The sequence below is a fragment of the Mesocricetus auratus genome, unplaced genomic scaffold, assembly GCF_017639785.1.
Source record: "Mesocricetus auratus isolate SY011 unplaced genomic scaffold, BCM_Maur_2.0 Super-Scaffold_100008, whole genome shotgun sequence".
NCBI lineage: Eukaryota > Metazoa > Chordata > Mammalia > Rodentia > Cricetidae > Mesocricetus > Mesocricetus auratus.
The window spans coordinates 10,862,354-10,879,902 of NW_024429192.1; the positions used below are offsets into that span (position 1 = coordinate 10,862,354).

At 38.3% G+C, this 17,549-nt stretch overlaps 1 pseudogene; it reads left to right on the forward strand.

The window, feature by feature from the left end:
• The first annotated feature begins 9,700 nt into the window (after positions 1-9,700).
• Positions 9,701-14,931, forward strand: LOC101835767 (annotated as a pseudogene).
• Positions 14,932-17,549: the final 2,618 nt, after the last annotated feature.

Consider the following 17,549-nt stretch of genomic DNA (forward strand, 5'->3'; position numbering starts at 1 on the left):
AAGAGCTCTTCAAATAAGAAAGAGCAAGATCACTTATGAAGGTCAGCTCAGGTGCTGTTGATAATCAACCATGAATGATAACAATACCCCATAATTTAAGAACACAAGAGATGTGCAGCCATCAAGATGACTCAAACGGTAAAGGTGCTTGCAGCTTGAAGACTTGAATTCAATCCCCAGAATGCACATGGTAGGAGAAACCTTCATCTTGCTGTCCGCAGATCACAACACATGTGTGGCTTCAGGATGTGCATGTTCACCAATGAACACACAGAATACTAAATAAATAAATGTTAAAAAATGCTTAAAAATGAAAAAGACAGTTGATAGTAATTTTAGGGAATCCTCTCTTACAAAAATAAGTAATAACTTCATACCTAGTTTAGTGTAAAGTGACATTCAACTTATACAAGTTTCCTGAGTTAGTATTAATTTTCCCCACCAGGTTGAATTTCATAATTACATTTTACGAATAATTTATAAAAATCAAAGACAATATATGAATCATCTGTAAAAGGCTGGAATGAGAATATTGAAATTATAGAAAACATAAGCTATATGCTTAAATATTATTATAGAATAACAAATGACAGCCTCTGCCATGAGTATACATACTGGAAGGTTGTATTTCCTGGCTCAGTCAGAGCAAGCCATCAAGATTTAAAATAAGGAATGACTCTGAAAATTGTTCACATGTATCTTTCTCACTAAAATATGGTAAATAGAGACTGGGAAGATGTTTCATAGTGTAAAGTACTTGAGATCTTAACACACATAAAGAGGATTTGAGTTCAACCCCAAACATCTGCATAAAGTAGTCAAGTGTGGCAGGCCACACCATAATCCCATAGCAGTAGGACAACCCATAGTGCTTGCTGGCCAGAGGGTCTTACTGAATGTGGGCCTCCAGGTTCAGTGAGACAAACCAAGGTGTCTCAAAAAAAAAAAAGAAAGGAAGAAAGAAAGAAAGAAAGAAAAGAAAAGAAATACTGAAGTAGTAACTAGCTTCCACATGCATGAACCCAGGGGCATATCATAGACACATATATTTGTAAAGAAAGAAAAAATAGTGTAAAATGCTGTTCACATACTCTGAGGCATTTACCAGCAGCAAGAAAAGAGTTTTCTTATCCTGGGATATTAAACTTGTCTTAGAAGTGATTAAGAATAAGGCAGTCTAGTGAGAAATGGCTGTTCTTACTTTAAAATAATGGTTTCTCCATATCCCCCTTGCTGAGTAAGGGCAACTGGGTTGAGGAGGGGATTTTCTTGTTAACTCATATACTCCAAACCATGTCACTGTAAATAAATCACTTGGGGATCTGGCTGGATATGCTAGGTCTCTGAGGGAGAACTAAACACAAACAGGTACATTGCCCTAGACCTGTGCAAAGAAATCTTCTGTGTACACTAGAGTTGTAGATATTATTGTCCCACTTCTCAAATGATAAAATTGAGGTTGAGAGGTAATGAAATAAATGACAGGTGTTAGCTCAAGTGCATCTGTGTCCTTGATGTCTTCTCAAGGTTAGTGCTGTAGAAAACCCATCAGGATAGAAAACTTGGTTCTACACAAACAAATAAACTATTTTTTGATGAAATTTAAACAATTTTATGTAGACTTCACAGTCTGATCATATTCTTTTATCTGAATTGCTTATAAGTAAGGCCACAAAGAAAGGAGCACAAAAGGCTGTGTGCTCCAAAGAGCTTCTACACCCTTGAAGGGCTGAAAAGGGAACAATGTCTCTGCCAGACTGCTGGACAGGAATCAGTTCCACTTTAATACCAAGATTTAGAATGGAGTTAGAAGGCCAGTTAGATAGTTCAGAGTTAGTCTGGTTCTCAGCACCCACCTGGGAATGCTCACAATTTTTTGTTCATCTCTAACAGACCTGGTATTCTTTTTGGACCTCTGGGATCCTTGCAATTAACACACACACACACACACACACACACACACGCACGCACACACACACACACACACACACACCCAGTTTTTGAAAAGTGTTTTCCTTGCATTATGTTTATATTGGAGTGAGTGCTTGAATTTTAGTTCAAAGTCACATGAAACAGGTTCTAAGTATTATTCTGAACAGAACCACTTAGTTAACTTAAACTTGTTAGAGAATGAAGAATAATAAGAAGTCCATTGGAGCTGTGTTCCCATAGATTGAACCTGTCATAGAGCAAAATATTCAAAAAGAAAATCGTTTTTGTACTAAATTTGGACAAATGTTTCTTTTTCCACATTTCCCTAAACAATATTCTATAGAATGATTTACACAGAATTTACATTGTGGTAGGAACATAATTAGACATAATCCAGTGATGACTTGAAGTATTAAGAAGAATAAGAGTAGACAATTTTACATAGAATGTTGACCTTGAATGTATTTGGGCGTGGAGGATATTAGAATCAATTTTTTACAGATACCAGAATATGTGTTTATGTATGTGTTTTATAAGTTCATATATAATATATACTTATTTGTATGTATGAATGTATGCATTCAAAATTACAAGCATGCAAATCAACCAACAGTTCAGACAAAAACAAGCATATAGATTAGGTGTCCAAAGAGAGGTACCCCTTACCTATGCTTAATATAGAACAGACAAATTAAGTAGAGGGCTGGTGGAGACTACACATCAGAGAAAACACTGAGACTGAATGTCAAATAGTCTTTGTTTCTGTTTGGGAAGGGCTAGGTGCATTTCAATTTTACAACAGCATTTTTAGTATAATATTGGGCATCTTTGGTGTAGTAATCTCATATGTGCCCACAGTCCCCCAAGCTTATCCTCTTTCAACAGCGTAGTTTTTTTCCTTCTGTTAGTGAAGTTCAGAAATGAGAACTGGCAAAGTTCAACAAGTAGAATATGTGCTGAAAATTTGTTTCCTTGAAGTTACCAGAAATTTACATTGCTCAAATAAGGAGACTAAGGAAATAGATGTGCAATGTGTGATTTTTGTCAACTTTACAATTCTAGTTATACATTGGAAGAGGGAATCTTAATTGAGACAATACCCTCATTAGATTGACGTGTAAGCAAGTCTGTGCTATGTTGCCTTGACTTATGACTGATGCGGGAGGGCCCAGCTCACTGTGGTCAATGCCACAGCTTACTCTGCTTCTGGCTGCATAAGAAAGCAGGCTGAAAAAGTCAAGTGTGGCAAGCCAGCAAGCGGCATTCTTTCATGGTTGCCGTTCAGTACCTGCCTCTAGGTTTCTGTCCTGAGTTCTTGCCCTGATCTCTCTCAGGAGTGGACTGTTGCCTGCATGTATAAGATGAAATGAACCCTATTCTTCCTAAGCTGAATTTAGTCGTGGTGTTTAATTGCAGTGACAGAAGTCCTAACTGAACCACGATACTGCCCATATTATTCTATGATTCTAAATAAACATGAGCTGTGATGTTAAGAATCATTGTGGTGATTCTGCAGCCAAACTTAATGTGAAACAGAAGCATGGCAAGGTGGCAAGAAGGCTTGGTGGTAAAGGCATTTGTCAGCACACATGATGCCCTGAGTTTAATCACCAGAACTCGTGTGGTAGAAGAAAAGAACCTATTCCCATAAATTATCCACTGATCTCCACACAGGTACACAGTAAGTAAATAACAGAATGAGTACAGCTGGGCGGTGGTGGCGCATGCCTTTAATCCCAGCACTCCGGAGGCAGAAGCAGGTGGATCTCTGTGAGTTCGAGGCTGGGCTGGACCGATAGCCTCCAAAACAATACAGAGAAACCCTGTCTCGTAAAAAAAAAAAAAAAGAAAAGAATGAGTACAAATGTACATTAATTGATTCACCAATAACCAACCATGAAAAACAAGAATGGTGTAAGAAAACTAAGATATTATTTAGCTATGGGCCTGCTTCTTTACCTAGACTAACAGGATCCTTACTTTCCACTTTTGTCTAGTTTTAATTTCCAAAGATATCTAAGTCTTTACTCTTCTGATTATACCATACTCACTTTATTTTTACCTATTTTCACTATGAATTTAAAATATCTGGTGTTGGAAACTATACCAGTATTTTTAATGCCTAGCTCTTAAACATGAGTTGATACCTGTGACATAAAGGAATTAGGATATCCACTAAGCATGACTTACAGGGCCATATTGACTAGAATGTGCAGATATTCTACAAGCTAGAACTCCAATGTAGGTTTGCTGACTAACTTACTCAGTTCATGGAGACTCAGGATGGGTTTCTTGTCTCAGGTGGTATATGTTACACTAGCTAATCTATAGATATTTGTCAGTTTTGTAGCTGTCCATATGGTCTTAGTGTCGTAATGGCATCATAGTTATAGTTAAGCTAGAAACTACCTGAGTTTCCTTTATCCTAACTGTATACTATTTGTGAAAATATCACTAAAGAAAATGTGTTTTATGGACATCCTAAGAACAGAATATACTCAAACAGTCGAGACTTCTTCCCTATGCCCAAGGAATATCTCCAATGTGATATTGAGGTGCTATGTGATTGGAGCTCTTTAGGCATACAACACAATTTCAGGTTCACAGCATAAGATTATCCAGAGAGGACGTGCAAGTCTGTATCTTTGGATATAAATCAGAAAACACAAATATAAATGTTAAAACTTACAAAATAATGAACCATCTCAGAGAACGTAGCCTTGAGTTCCAATAGCCATGAAATATCAACTCAGATATCGAGGTGAAGTCCATTTCAGTTTGAGCCTTACATTCCTTCCTTGCAGACTACATATGCATTCTTTGTTATTTGTGCTCCACAGTTATTTTCCTTCAGACTGAATTAAGCACTAATGGAAGTAAAGGAAAAGTCCCCCACCCTCATGTCTTTTGCCAGAGAAGGGGCTCACACTCCCTGTCAATGAACTCCTAAGTAAATAAATCATGTTGAGTTGAGCCCTTGGATTTCTACAAACATTTCCAAAATACAGCTATCAACCTGTCACTGGTGTGGAGGCAAGTAGCCCTTGCTATCTGGCAAGTGTTTAAGAATGCTTGCTGAATTAGTTTTACTACCAGTGTATCTCATGGGAGGATCATGGGTTAATGAGAAAAAGCTTTATTGGCAGGGCATTTCTGAGATATTCCACTGCATACTACCTAAGTTTATGTTGTGTTGGAGATGTCTAATGTGGTTTTAAAATCCATTATTCAGGAATGGAGGGAGAAAAGTCTACATCTTTTATGTGCCAGGCTGTGAAAGAAAGTGATCATTGAACAAAACACAAGCAGGCTTTGTCTGAGGTAAGTTTCACATAAAATTCTGGATACTGGAATTTGGAATTGTTTTGGGTCTGGGCCAGACACCAACAAGCCCTGGGGTGACAAGAGACAATAAAGAGGGCCAAGCACTGTGAGAGCTCAGTAAGTTTCATGCATGCTTCCCACCTAAGCGAATCCCATCTAAAGCACTGTGAATCTAAACACATGGCCATCCCTTCGTCTCCAAACAACTTAAATAACATTTATATTTACTGAACAGAAAATAATTCTAGCCTAATATGACTTAAACTGCATTTCACAAAGAAGAATACTAAGCTGGAAAGCCAAACATTACAGCCAAGGAAATTGAACTGAAACCTTCCCACTATGATTATGTTATCACAAATTGTGTAGGCATTAAATTAGTCTGGACATTTTGAGCAACTGATTGATGTTTCTTAAACAAATTCTCTCATTCATTTATTAGTTTCTTTTTAAATTCATTCAACAAGTTATGTATGTGAATACAGAAATAATCCTGAAGATCAGATGATTTATAATCTGATGTATTTTATGTACTTTAAGGTAGTGTCCTCAATGTGCTTTGTAAAACTCAAAAATATAGTCAGGCTTCAGATTTTATATACCGAATAACTCTAGCCTAGGACAAAAGAGTTACCATGAAAGAACACATACATTCCATGGAAATTCTTATTGCAGTTTTATTTTGCCAAATATTTGGAAGCTGTAATTGTTTCTTCTGATCTTGATTTTCAGTTGATACTGCAAATGTCTGCGGTAAAGAAGAAAGGTCAAAGAAAGGATCACTATTAAATAAAGGTTTATAGTCTATGCACATCAGATATTCTTGTTTTTCCTAAATTGCAAATGCACAACTCACACTGGGCTTCCTTCTGTTCTGTAGCAGCCTCTCAGACCTCCAGCATCTAACTAATCTGTATTTTAACTTCACACAGTCAAGTCCAGTCTCAACTCATAGCTCCTCTGCTGTCTTAAAGCCATCCTAATTCTTCTGTATTAAATAAAACATCATTGTATATCTGCTCTGCTCCTTCGATATTTATTAATATTTATTGTCATTTGTGTAACTTAAAACCAAGTTTTCTCCCTCAGTTACACTTTCCCTGTATCTTTCAGGTGCATCAATAGGAGTCACAAATCCTCTGGCATGATGTCCCAAGTCATTTCTGTTCTTGTTTAGAACAAGTGCTGGAGCATCCCGGCACAGAAAACCATGTACTGCACACACTCACCCCGTGCTCACTGACCGACGTGTTCTGTGTGCTAAAGAAGTATTTCATTGTCCCCAAAACTCCACTCCATTTTTAAGTTGGTACTGTGTTGTGCATATTAATAATTGGGAGAAAAATACTATTTAAAAATTTTTGTTTTGAAGATCTGAAATAAAAGTATGTTTCCCAATCTATATGAGTCATGATCTCAGCAATCTTGAGGAGTTATTAGTATATGAGTCCCCCCATGTTTTGTTTTAATTCCCCATATGCATTTTACACATTTTAGTGTTACTCTAAACTTTCATTGTAGCTACCAGTAATTTATTTGTGGCTCATTGAAGCAGGTTTAACAGGCAGCACCTCTCAGAGGTTTTAGCCGCATCAAGTTTCTTCCCTCATGAATGGGCTAGTGTCCTTGTTTCAAAGTCAAATCAGTATAAAAGGAGATAGACTCTTTCTCTTTCCCTCATCCCCTCTTCTCTTTCTTTTTCTTCCTCTTCCTGTCTTCTGCTTCCTCTCCCTCCCTCCCACTCCCTGGACCTTACTCTTCCTCCTTCCCCGTCTTCCCTCTTTCCCTTCCTCCATCTTCCACAGCGTCATGCAGTAAAGAAGCCAGCCCCATGTTCTGGAAGATGCTGACACTTGATACTGGATCCTGGATTTCTTAGCCTCCAAAGCTCTGAGTGAACAGGTTAGTATATGACACAGATGGACAGCCTATGATATCTTATTACAGCAGAAGAGACCGAGATGTTCCATTTTAAATTCACTTAGTTCCAGGATATTTTCTATTTCTCTTCTGAAATTTCATCTAACTCGTGGGATTACTCAGAAGAATGATTCCAGATATTTTCTTAATATTTAAATGTTTGTCAATGTTTTTATTGATTGATTTTATTTTAATTTTACTGTGTCCGGGGAAACAAGATTTTAAGTTCACAGAATCAAATTCGTCGATGCTTGTACATTCACAGAGACTTGTTTATGGCCTGTAGTATAGCCTATTTTGGTCAATTTGGAATGTTCATTTGAGACAAGCAGGTATTCTAAACACAATTCTCAATTAATTTAATCAAGATGAACCATTAGTGTGCTAAGTATCTTAACATTTCAAAGTAGTTAATACTCTCACTGTTACAGAGGAGTGAGCCTCAATTTGCCTAAAAGTGGAAACAGTTCATTGCTTTCCTGCTGCTTTGCTTAAAGGCAAGAACTCATTGGAAACAACATCAGAGTTCTTGTAACTTAGATTAAAAATGAGAGACAGAAAAGGAGAGACAGAGACAGAGAGACAGAAATAGGATAGAAAGTCTGAAGTGGTGGAATATTTGCCCAATTACTCTTTTCCCTTAATGCCATGTTCTATGTGGGATTTCAGTAGACATCGAACCCAAAGATAAACACTGAACTGAACCCATGGAACTCGGTGACAGAGAGAGAGGAGCGATGAGCAAATTGGCAAAGAATGGGCTGGCAAAACCAGCAGAGACAGCTGATCTGAACAACAGGAGTTCTTTGACGCCAGACCAACAGCTGGGAGGCCAGCATGAGACTGATCCAGACCCCCTGAGTGTGAGAGTCAGTGAGGAGGCCTGGGAAACCTATGGGGCCCTGGGCAGTAGATCGGTGTTTATCCCTGGCTTACAAACGGACTTCGTGTGTCCATAACACAAAGAGGGATGATCTCTCAGCCTGGTCTCTTAGGGGAGTGCCTGGACCCTGCCCTGAGTGAAATGACAGATCTGGATATCCCCTGTGTGGAAGGAAGCAGGGATAGCTTGGGAGGCTGGGGGGGATGGTGGGAAGGTGCGGGAGGAGGGGAGGATGAGGGAACTGGGATTGACTTGTGAAGCAAGCTATTTAAAATTAAAGTAATAAAAAAATAAAAATAAATAAATAAATAAACAGCTCTTAAGAATTTACATTGTTAGTCAGGTGGCGGCGGCACACGACTTTTATCCCAGCACTTGGGGGAGAGAGGCAGTTGGATCTCTACAAGTTCAAGGCCAACCTGGTCTACAAAGTGAGTTCCAGGACAGCCAGGACTACCCAGAGAAACACTGTCTTAAAAAAAAAACAAAAATAATTTAATCAAAAAATCAGCAGAGTATGCATAACCATATAATCATTTATTTTTTTAAATCAGTGAAAACAATACAATTTTTTTCATGTTTCCTAATAATGAGTTCAAGATGTCTTAACCACACATTAACAGAAATGTTACAAGTTCAGGGTTGTCAGTGGGACAGCAGGCATCCACACTCAAAGTATGTTTTCCTTCAAGAACCCTCCAAATGCTGAGATTTTTCTCCACCCTTCATGAACCTCACCAAGGAATGAGTCATTGTGGGTGGGGAGTGTGGCTAGTGTTCTCTGTGAGCCCACCAATGTATTCTTGGCAGTCACTTGCATCTACTGGCACAAAAAGGTCGTCACTTTATATTTCTTGCCGCAAAGGAATGGGTCTTCCTGAAAATACTGTAGAGATGTGAAAAGTCTTGCAAATGTATAAAGCGGTTTTGATGTTTCTCTTTTTTATGTGAATAGCAGGGATTTGTCAGTAATGAGTATCTTCTCAGAAACCAGAATTATTCTTTAAGATACTAACCCAAACATTCACGTTTTAAGGTAATTAATCATATTTTATATCTCGTCAACCCAATTAATTACCCATAAGGGGCAGAGGCACTTTCTTGAAAGTGCTAGAAAAGGAAACTTACAACATGGCCCTCCCCTGACCTTCCTCACTCTTTTGTTAATTCGAAATAATGTCAGTGATTAGCCCTGTCTCATCCGTGACGACAAATGATGAAGCTATGATAAGAACAGCATTTCTATATTTGCTTAATTCACACTTGGAAGTCTGTTTAAGCACTGGGTCATGTAAGTATACTTCATGTCATTGATAAATCGACTAAATATGAAATTCCAGGTTGTTCCCTTAAAAGAGTTTTTATAGGTTTCTATAAAACCTGTTAGATATTTACATTATGTTCATTTAATGGCTTCTGGAGCCTTGAGTGGAATGAAAGAAAATTAATTATTATCAATTTTGATTATTTTGAGGGTTGGATAATAATTTTATTTGTTTCTAATAAAACGTTGGCATAAATCATTGTACACAAAGATCACGAGACACGGTAACATGTGTTTTTTTTTTTTTTTATCTCACTACTGATTTCCTTTCAGGCCACGGATTTGTATGTTGCCCTTTTAGTAGAATGCTTTCCGCCATGCAGGAAGAAGCCCTGGAGCAGCTCCTTAAAAGTCAGGTGTGATGGCTCATGCATCACAGTCCTTATACTCACGTATCTCCTCTCTTCAGCTTCTGGCTACTCTCAGAGGGAGTTAGTGCCCTTTAAGACAGTTTGAATGAAGAACGGTTTCAGAAGAGACTAAACTTACTGTGTTCACTTTACTGCAGTTGTATATTAGGCATTCATTTTCACCCTCACCATAAAATAAATAACAAGTAACTGTCATTTTAACATTTCAAAACATTTGTATTTTAAAATGTATTATATATTCTCTGTGTGTGTGTGTGTGTGTGTGTGTGTGTGTGTGTGTGTGTGTGTGTGAGGAGCACTGTTTTGGCAGTTACAGAATCAAAGGATAACCTCATGTGTAGGTCCTCACCATCCACATGCTCCAGTTCAGGGTCCCTTGCTCACCATTGCTATGCCACGCTAATTTTTACAGCTTCTGTGGGTTCTCCTGCCTTAATCTCTCACCTCCTTTCAAGAGCATCCTCAGCAGTATAGAAGCCAGCCAAGCATCCATCTTTAATTTGACTTTTGGAATTCAAGTTTGCCACCAATGCTTATGTAGCAAATGCTTTATCTGCGGAGCCATCTTTCCAGTCTCCAGACAGTTATAATTTTAACATAAAACTCCTCCTTCACTATTGCACAGAGACCATAGCAAAGTTGAAACTGATAGTAACTTATTTCCCTTCTATAAAGAGAAACATTTGTCGGAAGTCTGATTTCACATTTTTGCAAGCAATAAAAAAATCAAGCTTATAGTCAGGAATTTTAAGTTATATGAAGAACAAATTTTTGTTAGTATAAGATGAAGAAACTTCAGAAGTCATAGTGTGGTGCCTGGCTTCTTGAGCTCTGAGGAGCAGCAGTGGCATTGAAATACTGGCCTCTTGGGTCACATAGCTTACAGCCACCCCCACTACCTTACTCATTACGTGAAAAAGAGACATTCCTGTGGTTTTGGGATAATGTCTTAGTTGAGCTGATCCACGATGGGCCATATTTCTTTATATCCACAGTGTGTTCGCTCTTTACAGAGCTCCGACAGGCTGGTTTGCAGACTGCTAGAAACTTGGGCCAATGGGACTTATAAAAGTGGCTGCTCTTAATGGCCACTTCCAAGAGAGCTTCAGGCCATTAAAATTCACCCATTGTGTTTTACTAGGCACATAGCCAGGCAGTTCCAAAGCCAGTGTAGCATCAAAACCCAGGAACTAGGTAATGCATTAAGCAATTTGCCTTGTTTCTCATTTTGATCCAACCTGGAATTTATAGACAAATTTTAAAGAAACCACTAATCAGAAAATTAATTTCAGGGCCATCTTTTTTATGCATGATAATTTACTAGTCTGGGATTTATTCAAAAGCTACTTTTTGTAGCTATATAATAGGGTATTTGTCTGTCTGTCTGCTTATATCTGTGTATCTCTGTGTGTATGTGTGTGTGTTGTGTGATATGACTGAACAGTGGTATGTCTATCTCTAAGTACCAGATCAAATAAACTGTAAGGTTTTCTAAGGCTCTGGAAGAATATGCAATAGATCCTTGTGGTAATAGCCCATACAATAGAAAACAGATGACCCATGTGGCTGTCTTCTGTGTTTACATGGACAACAATTTGTGGAAAATGTTTAAGCTTTCTGTGATAACTGAGAAGCTGTACCATTCCACGCCCATTTAAACTTCACCACACTTCCCTCTACACAATGCTGTTTTAGTGACTGGAGGAAAGCTAGAATTCAACAGAGGAAGCTGAATAGTGTGTGTATCTTGTTTTAGTTGGGTGGTCTTACATACCTCCTTATCTTGCTTATATACTGTTTAGTGTTAGCAGAGTCTTAGTCTAGCAGATGAAGGGACTAAAATGCTACCCAAGACTTTTCTGAATTCAGCAGTAAGTATCTTAAGTCTTATAGTAAGGATAACTAAATATTTTTTAAAAGAACATTTTAATAAACACTCTAGGCTCCCTGGGCCACACGTATCATATAAATACTTTGTTTCTTTTGTACAGTCTTTAAAGACTGTACGTCATGCTCACCTCACGACTTTCCTCTGCTCTGTTGCCTCTACCCTGATGTCCTTGTCACAGTTCTAAAAAGCAGTGTACCAAATTACCTTTGGAATAAAACCACTGAAACCATAAGCAAAATTCAATCTTTCTTGTTTAGTCTGCTCTTACCAGGCATTTTGTCATAGTAATAGGAAAAAAAGCTGGCATGTTTTAAAAGAAATGATGTGGGTTTTTCCTCCTCTTACCATCAAATGAAATAGTGATTGGTATGAAAACAGAGAGCATCAACAAGTATACACTTACGACGTATGGAACTATGTGTATTGTTGAGGGTTAACAAATAAAGGACTCATTATTTTCTTCTGTTTCTTAAATTTATTCTTTTTATTGGGGATTGGTAAGAGTGGTTGCCTTTCTTGAAGAGCAAGGTTTTCAAAAGCAAAAAAAAAAACGTATTTTCTTTGTTTGCTTGTGACATTTGGTTTCTTTCTATCATTGTTGGGAAGGGTTTGCTACTGTGGCTCTCTGAATCCTGTATTCTTTTCAAGTAAGGACGTTAGTGGGAGCACTAAATTTCTTACATATGTAAAGGAAAATTTAATTTGTCCTCCTTTTGGAATTAGTAGTAGGTTTTGATTTCAGAAGGATTTATCGGATTTTTTTAAATTAGTTGTCAATCTACTAATGCAAAGTTTTGGTAGGTATTTTTCTTATTCCTACTTTTAATCTAACTTCTATCCATTTCGTATATATAATGCAATGCATTGTGACCATTGTCACCATTTTATCGGACTCCCACTTCTACTGACTTCCTCCTTGTTTTTCTCTTTTTACTCCTAATATTGGTAATATGATTCTCCCAGTCACCATTTTTCTCATATGATGCTCAGTTTTGAGGAAACCTCAGTATAAAACTAAAAATAAAAAGCATAACATCCCAGACACATTGGGAAGCAGCTACCTAGAGGAAAAAGTTGACTCTGACACAGGCTCTGGTTTTCTAGGCAGGTTAAAAGCTTATATGTTGCCTCATGTTTCCCTTTCTTGAAAAATGATTGCCCACAAGGAAATAATAAAGGCTGAAAGATAGCTCAGCTGATAATGGCCAACCCAGATGGCCTGAGTTCAACCCCTGGAACACACATGTTAGAAGGAGAGAAGCAACTCCAACAAATGTCCTTTGACATTACAACTTCACTATGAAACATACATGCCAACACACACAGACAAATGTCACATGTGCACACACATACATATATATGCAAAAATATATATAATTGATAATATATGCAAAAGATATAAAATGTCTCCTTCATGACTATTGCTCTCCATAAGAGAAAAACCTTACAAACTATCAAGCATCAGTGATTCCTATAGATTTTAGAACCTGGGTCTCTCAGGCATCAGCATTACATCACTAAATTCTCAGTAGGATTACTTTTTTATCTTTCTAATCCATTCTTCTGATACTCTTAGCTTTATTTTATTGCATTATGAAGGGAATCAAAATTCAGGAATGCTGATGCTTAGTACATTTGTGGGCAGCTCTTGGAGGAAGTTTCTTGTAACTTCTCTGTTTTAAATGTGATCCAGCTTCCTGCTGGGCCTCACAGACCTTTGGCAGTGCACTGTGATCAAAGAAACAAGTTCAGATGTAACCTCCATTGCACTCAGTGTGTGTACATGCATGTCCAGAAAAGAAGCATACAGACTCAACTCTACCTGTGCTAGATATATGTGAACACCCTGGGTACAGGTGTATACATATCTTCAGGCATATCCACATGCAGAGAAACACACACACAACAGAGAAGCCTATCAGTAGACAGAATTGTGTGGGCTCTTGTAAGTGCCCAGACATTTCAACTTTTTAAAATTGTGTAACACTTTCCTTACCCTTGGCCTTTTCTCTGTAAAATATATAACATCAGCCCTAATTGGACAAGCACACAGGATACAGGACTTCTGAATATTCTCTATACTTCTTATGTTCAGGCATAGTCTAATCTTCTGTTTGGATTTGAGCAATTGTAGAAAGTAAACCTTCAAAGCAAAGATCACGTGTTTGTAAATCCTTGAAGAAAGAAAAGCAGAATATCTCTGGGGATAAGGATCATGTACTCACAGCTCAAAAAGGAAATCTGTCCATGTAAGTATAGAGAATTATACCTGATCTTTGATCTTTAATTTTTTTTGTTTTTCTGACACTGCCAATTATAATGGTTAATTTTCTGTGTCAGTTGCAGAGATGAAGATAGACCAGATAGCTGACAATATCTTCTTTCCTGGCTGTATTTGTTAGGGTGATGCCAGAAGAGATTGGCATTTGATTTACCACACTGAGTTAAGAAGCCTTACCTTCACCAATATGGATTCTCATCTACAAATCCACTGCAAACTGAAGAGAAGAATAGGGAGAAAGAAAACTTCCTGCTCCTGCTGCTCTGTTTATTCTTCTCTGCCTTCAGATGTTGGCGTGCACAATTCACAGGCCTTGATCGTAGACTGCATCATCACACCAGCTCTCTGGATCTCTAGTTTGCAGGTGTAAATCATAGAACCTAACGGTTCTCCAGAACTATTTGTTATAACTGGAGAATTCTGACTATAAGGCAATGAAAAAATAAGCAAATCAACACGGTTTTACATAGAATAACAGATCTTCACAATTGCTACTGGGAAGTTATAGGAGTATGTAAGCAATGTTGTAGACCTTCAGAAAATCAAGGTCCAAGAGCCAGATGATAGTGGTGCGTGCATGCCAGTGTGATTCTCACAGCATGGGTCAAGAGAATCACATGAACACAGGATCAGATTCAGGATAGAAATAGAATGTTAAAGGAGACCCTTTGCAAGAGGCGTGTTCTCATAGGGAGGTCATCACCGCAGGAAACGGGATCTTCTTCATCTCTCTCCAGAAGAGAAGAGGAAACACAAGAAAAAGCGCCTGGTGTAGACATCCAATTCCTACTCTATGGATGTGAAGTGCCCAGGATGCTATAAATTCACCATGGTCTTTAGCCATGCGCAAACGGCGGCCTTGTGTGTTGGCTGCTCCACTGTCCTCTGTCAACCTACAGGTGGAAAAGCAAGGCTGACAGAAGGATGCTCCTTCAGGAGGAAGCAGCACTGAAAAGCACCTGATTCAAGATTAGTGGGAACCATCCCAATAAACACATTTTGGATTTTAAAAAAGAAAGAAATAGAATGTTGACTGAATAAGTGTATGAGAGGATATTAGAGATGCTGCCTGGTTCTTGGCCCAACATAACATCATCACATTTGTAAGGAAAGGAAACCCTGTACTATAAAGCACCAAATTTGAGAGTGGTGACCCATGAGCTCAAATTTAGACTTATTTGGGTTTCCAGGTCCCAGAGGAGGAGCTGGGAGACTGCAGAAGGTTTTATTCCTTTCATGTATCTGATCATGTAAGCTCCCTCATGTCAGATGTACATAAATGTTTAAGCATTATCTGAATAATTTGCTAATAAACTTCTGAGAAGAGGTAAGATGAAGATGACCCATGGAGAGAGAGGAGAAGAGCATAGCTCCAAATGTTGGTTCGTCCAAGACTGAGTAGGATACAGGAGTCCCCACTGCAGAGGACCGGCTGGGAGCCCGAACAAGGGTGCATTTATTCAGTGGGACATACCACCCTTACTGTTAGTTAAATATTTGACTGTGAGTATGTGTCCATTTCAGTAAAATGAAATTTACCTAGCAGTGGATACAGTGGTAAAAAGAGATTGGAAGAGAGAGAGAGAGAGAGAGAGAGAGAGAGAGAGAGGGAGAGAGGGAGGGAGAGAGAGAGAGAGTTTGTGTGGAGAGAGAGGGGGTAATAAGTGTTTGATTTGCCAGATAAGTCTGTTTCCACCACTTTCCTCTATCTTGTTGCCTTTACTCTTTATGCTAAACAGCACTGCCGGAATATCTCTCTCTGCCCTTTGCCTGGTACTAAAGTTCCAGCGATCTTCAGATGTGCCAATTAAAATGCCACCAATCCTGTACATTATTATCTATTTCCTCTTAGAATATTCATATATTTTAGAAAATGCAACATTGTAGCTAACTTACTGTTCTTTTTACATAAAAGAAAATTCTATAAGATAAAAGCTAAGAGACAAATAACAAACCTTGAAGCCATTGTTCTTGAAATGGAAGATGTTTCTTCTTAGGTGAGGAAATAGAAGCACATTATCTTCCCTTTATTGTTAAGATTTTTTTTGGTGGTGTTGCTGTTAAACATATGCATAGATATTCAATAAAACTTCTCTTGTAAGAGAAAACCACATTTAAATTTTGTGGTCTTTCTCTTCAACCGTGATTAAAAAACAAACAAACAAACAAACAAACACAGAGCAAATGTCTGCACAAACAAAAGACAAGACACCACAAAGAACAAGGGAAAATTCTCTCTGTATGCTCTCTCTTTCTTTCTCTCTCTCTCCCTCTTTCTCTTTCTCTCCCTCTCTCTCTAACTTGCTCTCTCCCTCTCTCTCTCCTCTCTCCCTCCCCCCTCTCTCTTTCTCTCTCTCTCTTACACACACACACACACACACACACACACACACACACACACACACAAGCAATGACACAGAGCAAAGCACTTATAAGCACAGCTAGGAAGGTTTAAATGCACCTAGTGGCTCAGCCATATGTGATGGTTCTGTTTCTACTGTAACGTAATCCTAGTTTTAAGCCCATAAGCTCATGTCACTTGGATGACTAATATGTCTTTGACTAGACTTCACCTCCTTCACCTCTTTCATGCATAATAAGGAACGTGTGGGAATTGATTCAGAATGTGTTTTCTCTACACACAGCAAAGAAAAGGGGGGCATGTTGAAAAGACAATTATATCTTCCTTGTGTCTGTAGTCACAGAGAAGAGCAACAAAGGACATTGAAGTCTATAGGCAACTATCACTGTCTGAGGGAGCCAGCCTCCAGCAGCAACAGAGCTAGAAGGGAAATGCAGAGTCAGCATGTGCTAGACTTTTTTTTACCTGAGGGGATTAAGAGAAAAAGACACTCACACTCTCTTGATGGCTTCCTTATTCTCTGTTCTTCTGTGTTCTTTATTCTCTTGTCTTATCTCTATCCCAAAATGTCCCTTCTGTCTCTAGATATCTTCCTTCACCTTCCAACTCTCTTGATCTTCTCCTCCTAACTCTCTCATTCTCGATGTTCTCCTTCTCTCTCATTAGTGATGTTTTCCTTGTAAATCTCTCATTCTTGATGTTTTCCTTCTAGCTCATTTTAACTCTCTCATTCCTGGTGTTTTCTTTCTAGGCCATTTTAACTCCCTCTACCTATATCTCTAATATTTCCCTTAAAGACTGGGGGACTGGTCACTACAACATGATTAAAAACTTCAACTAATACAGGTGAAAAACAAATTATCCCAAGAACCCACATAGATTCATACCCAAGCAACTTGGTATAAATTAACCATGTAGACAAACAGGGTTATAATCCTCAATCAGATCTTTTGCTGGCAGGCTGTGTTTTGCAGTTGCAAAGAAAGTAATAAATTACTTTATCACTTATCTTAAAAGGCTATCTGTAAGAAATTTTAAAGGAATCACAGAACTAAACTTTTGTACATGAAAAAGAGTCATTTCTACTTTAAATCTTTATAGGTCATACCCATCATCAATAGTCTGTTGTTGTTGTTGTTGTTGTTTTAATCAGGAGATTGAGGGCAGAAATGGGTATGTAGTGACAAACCTCCTCATTTTAGCAGCCATGACAGGCTAACATGTGCTTGCATGACCTTGCCGTTCCTGTCCTGGTCACTAA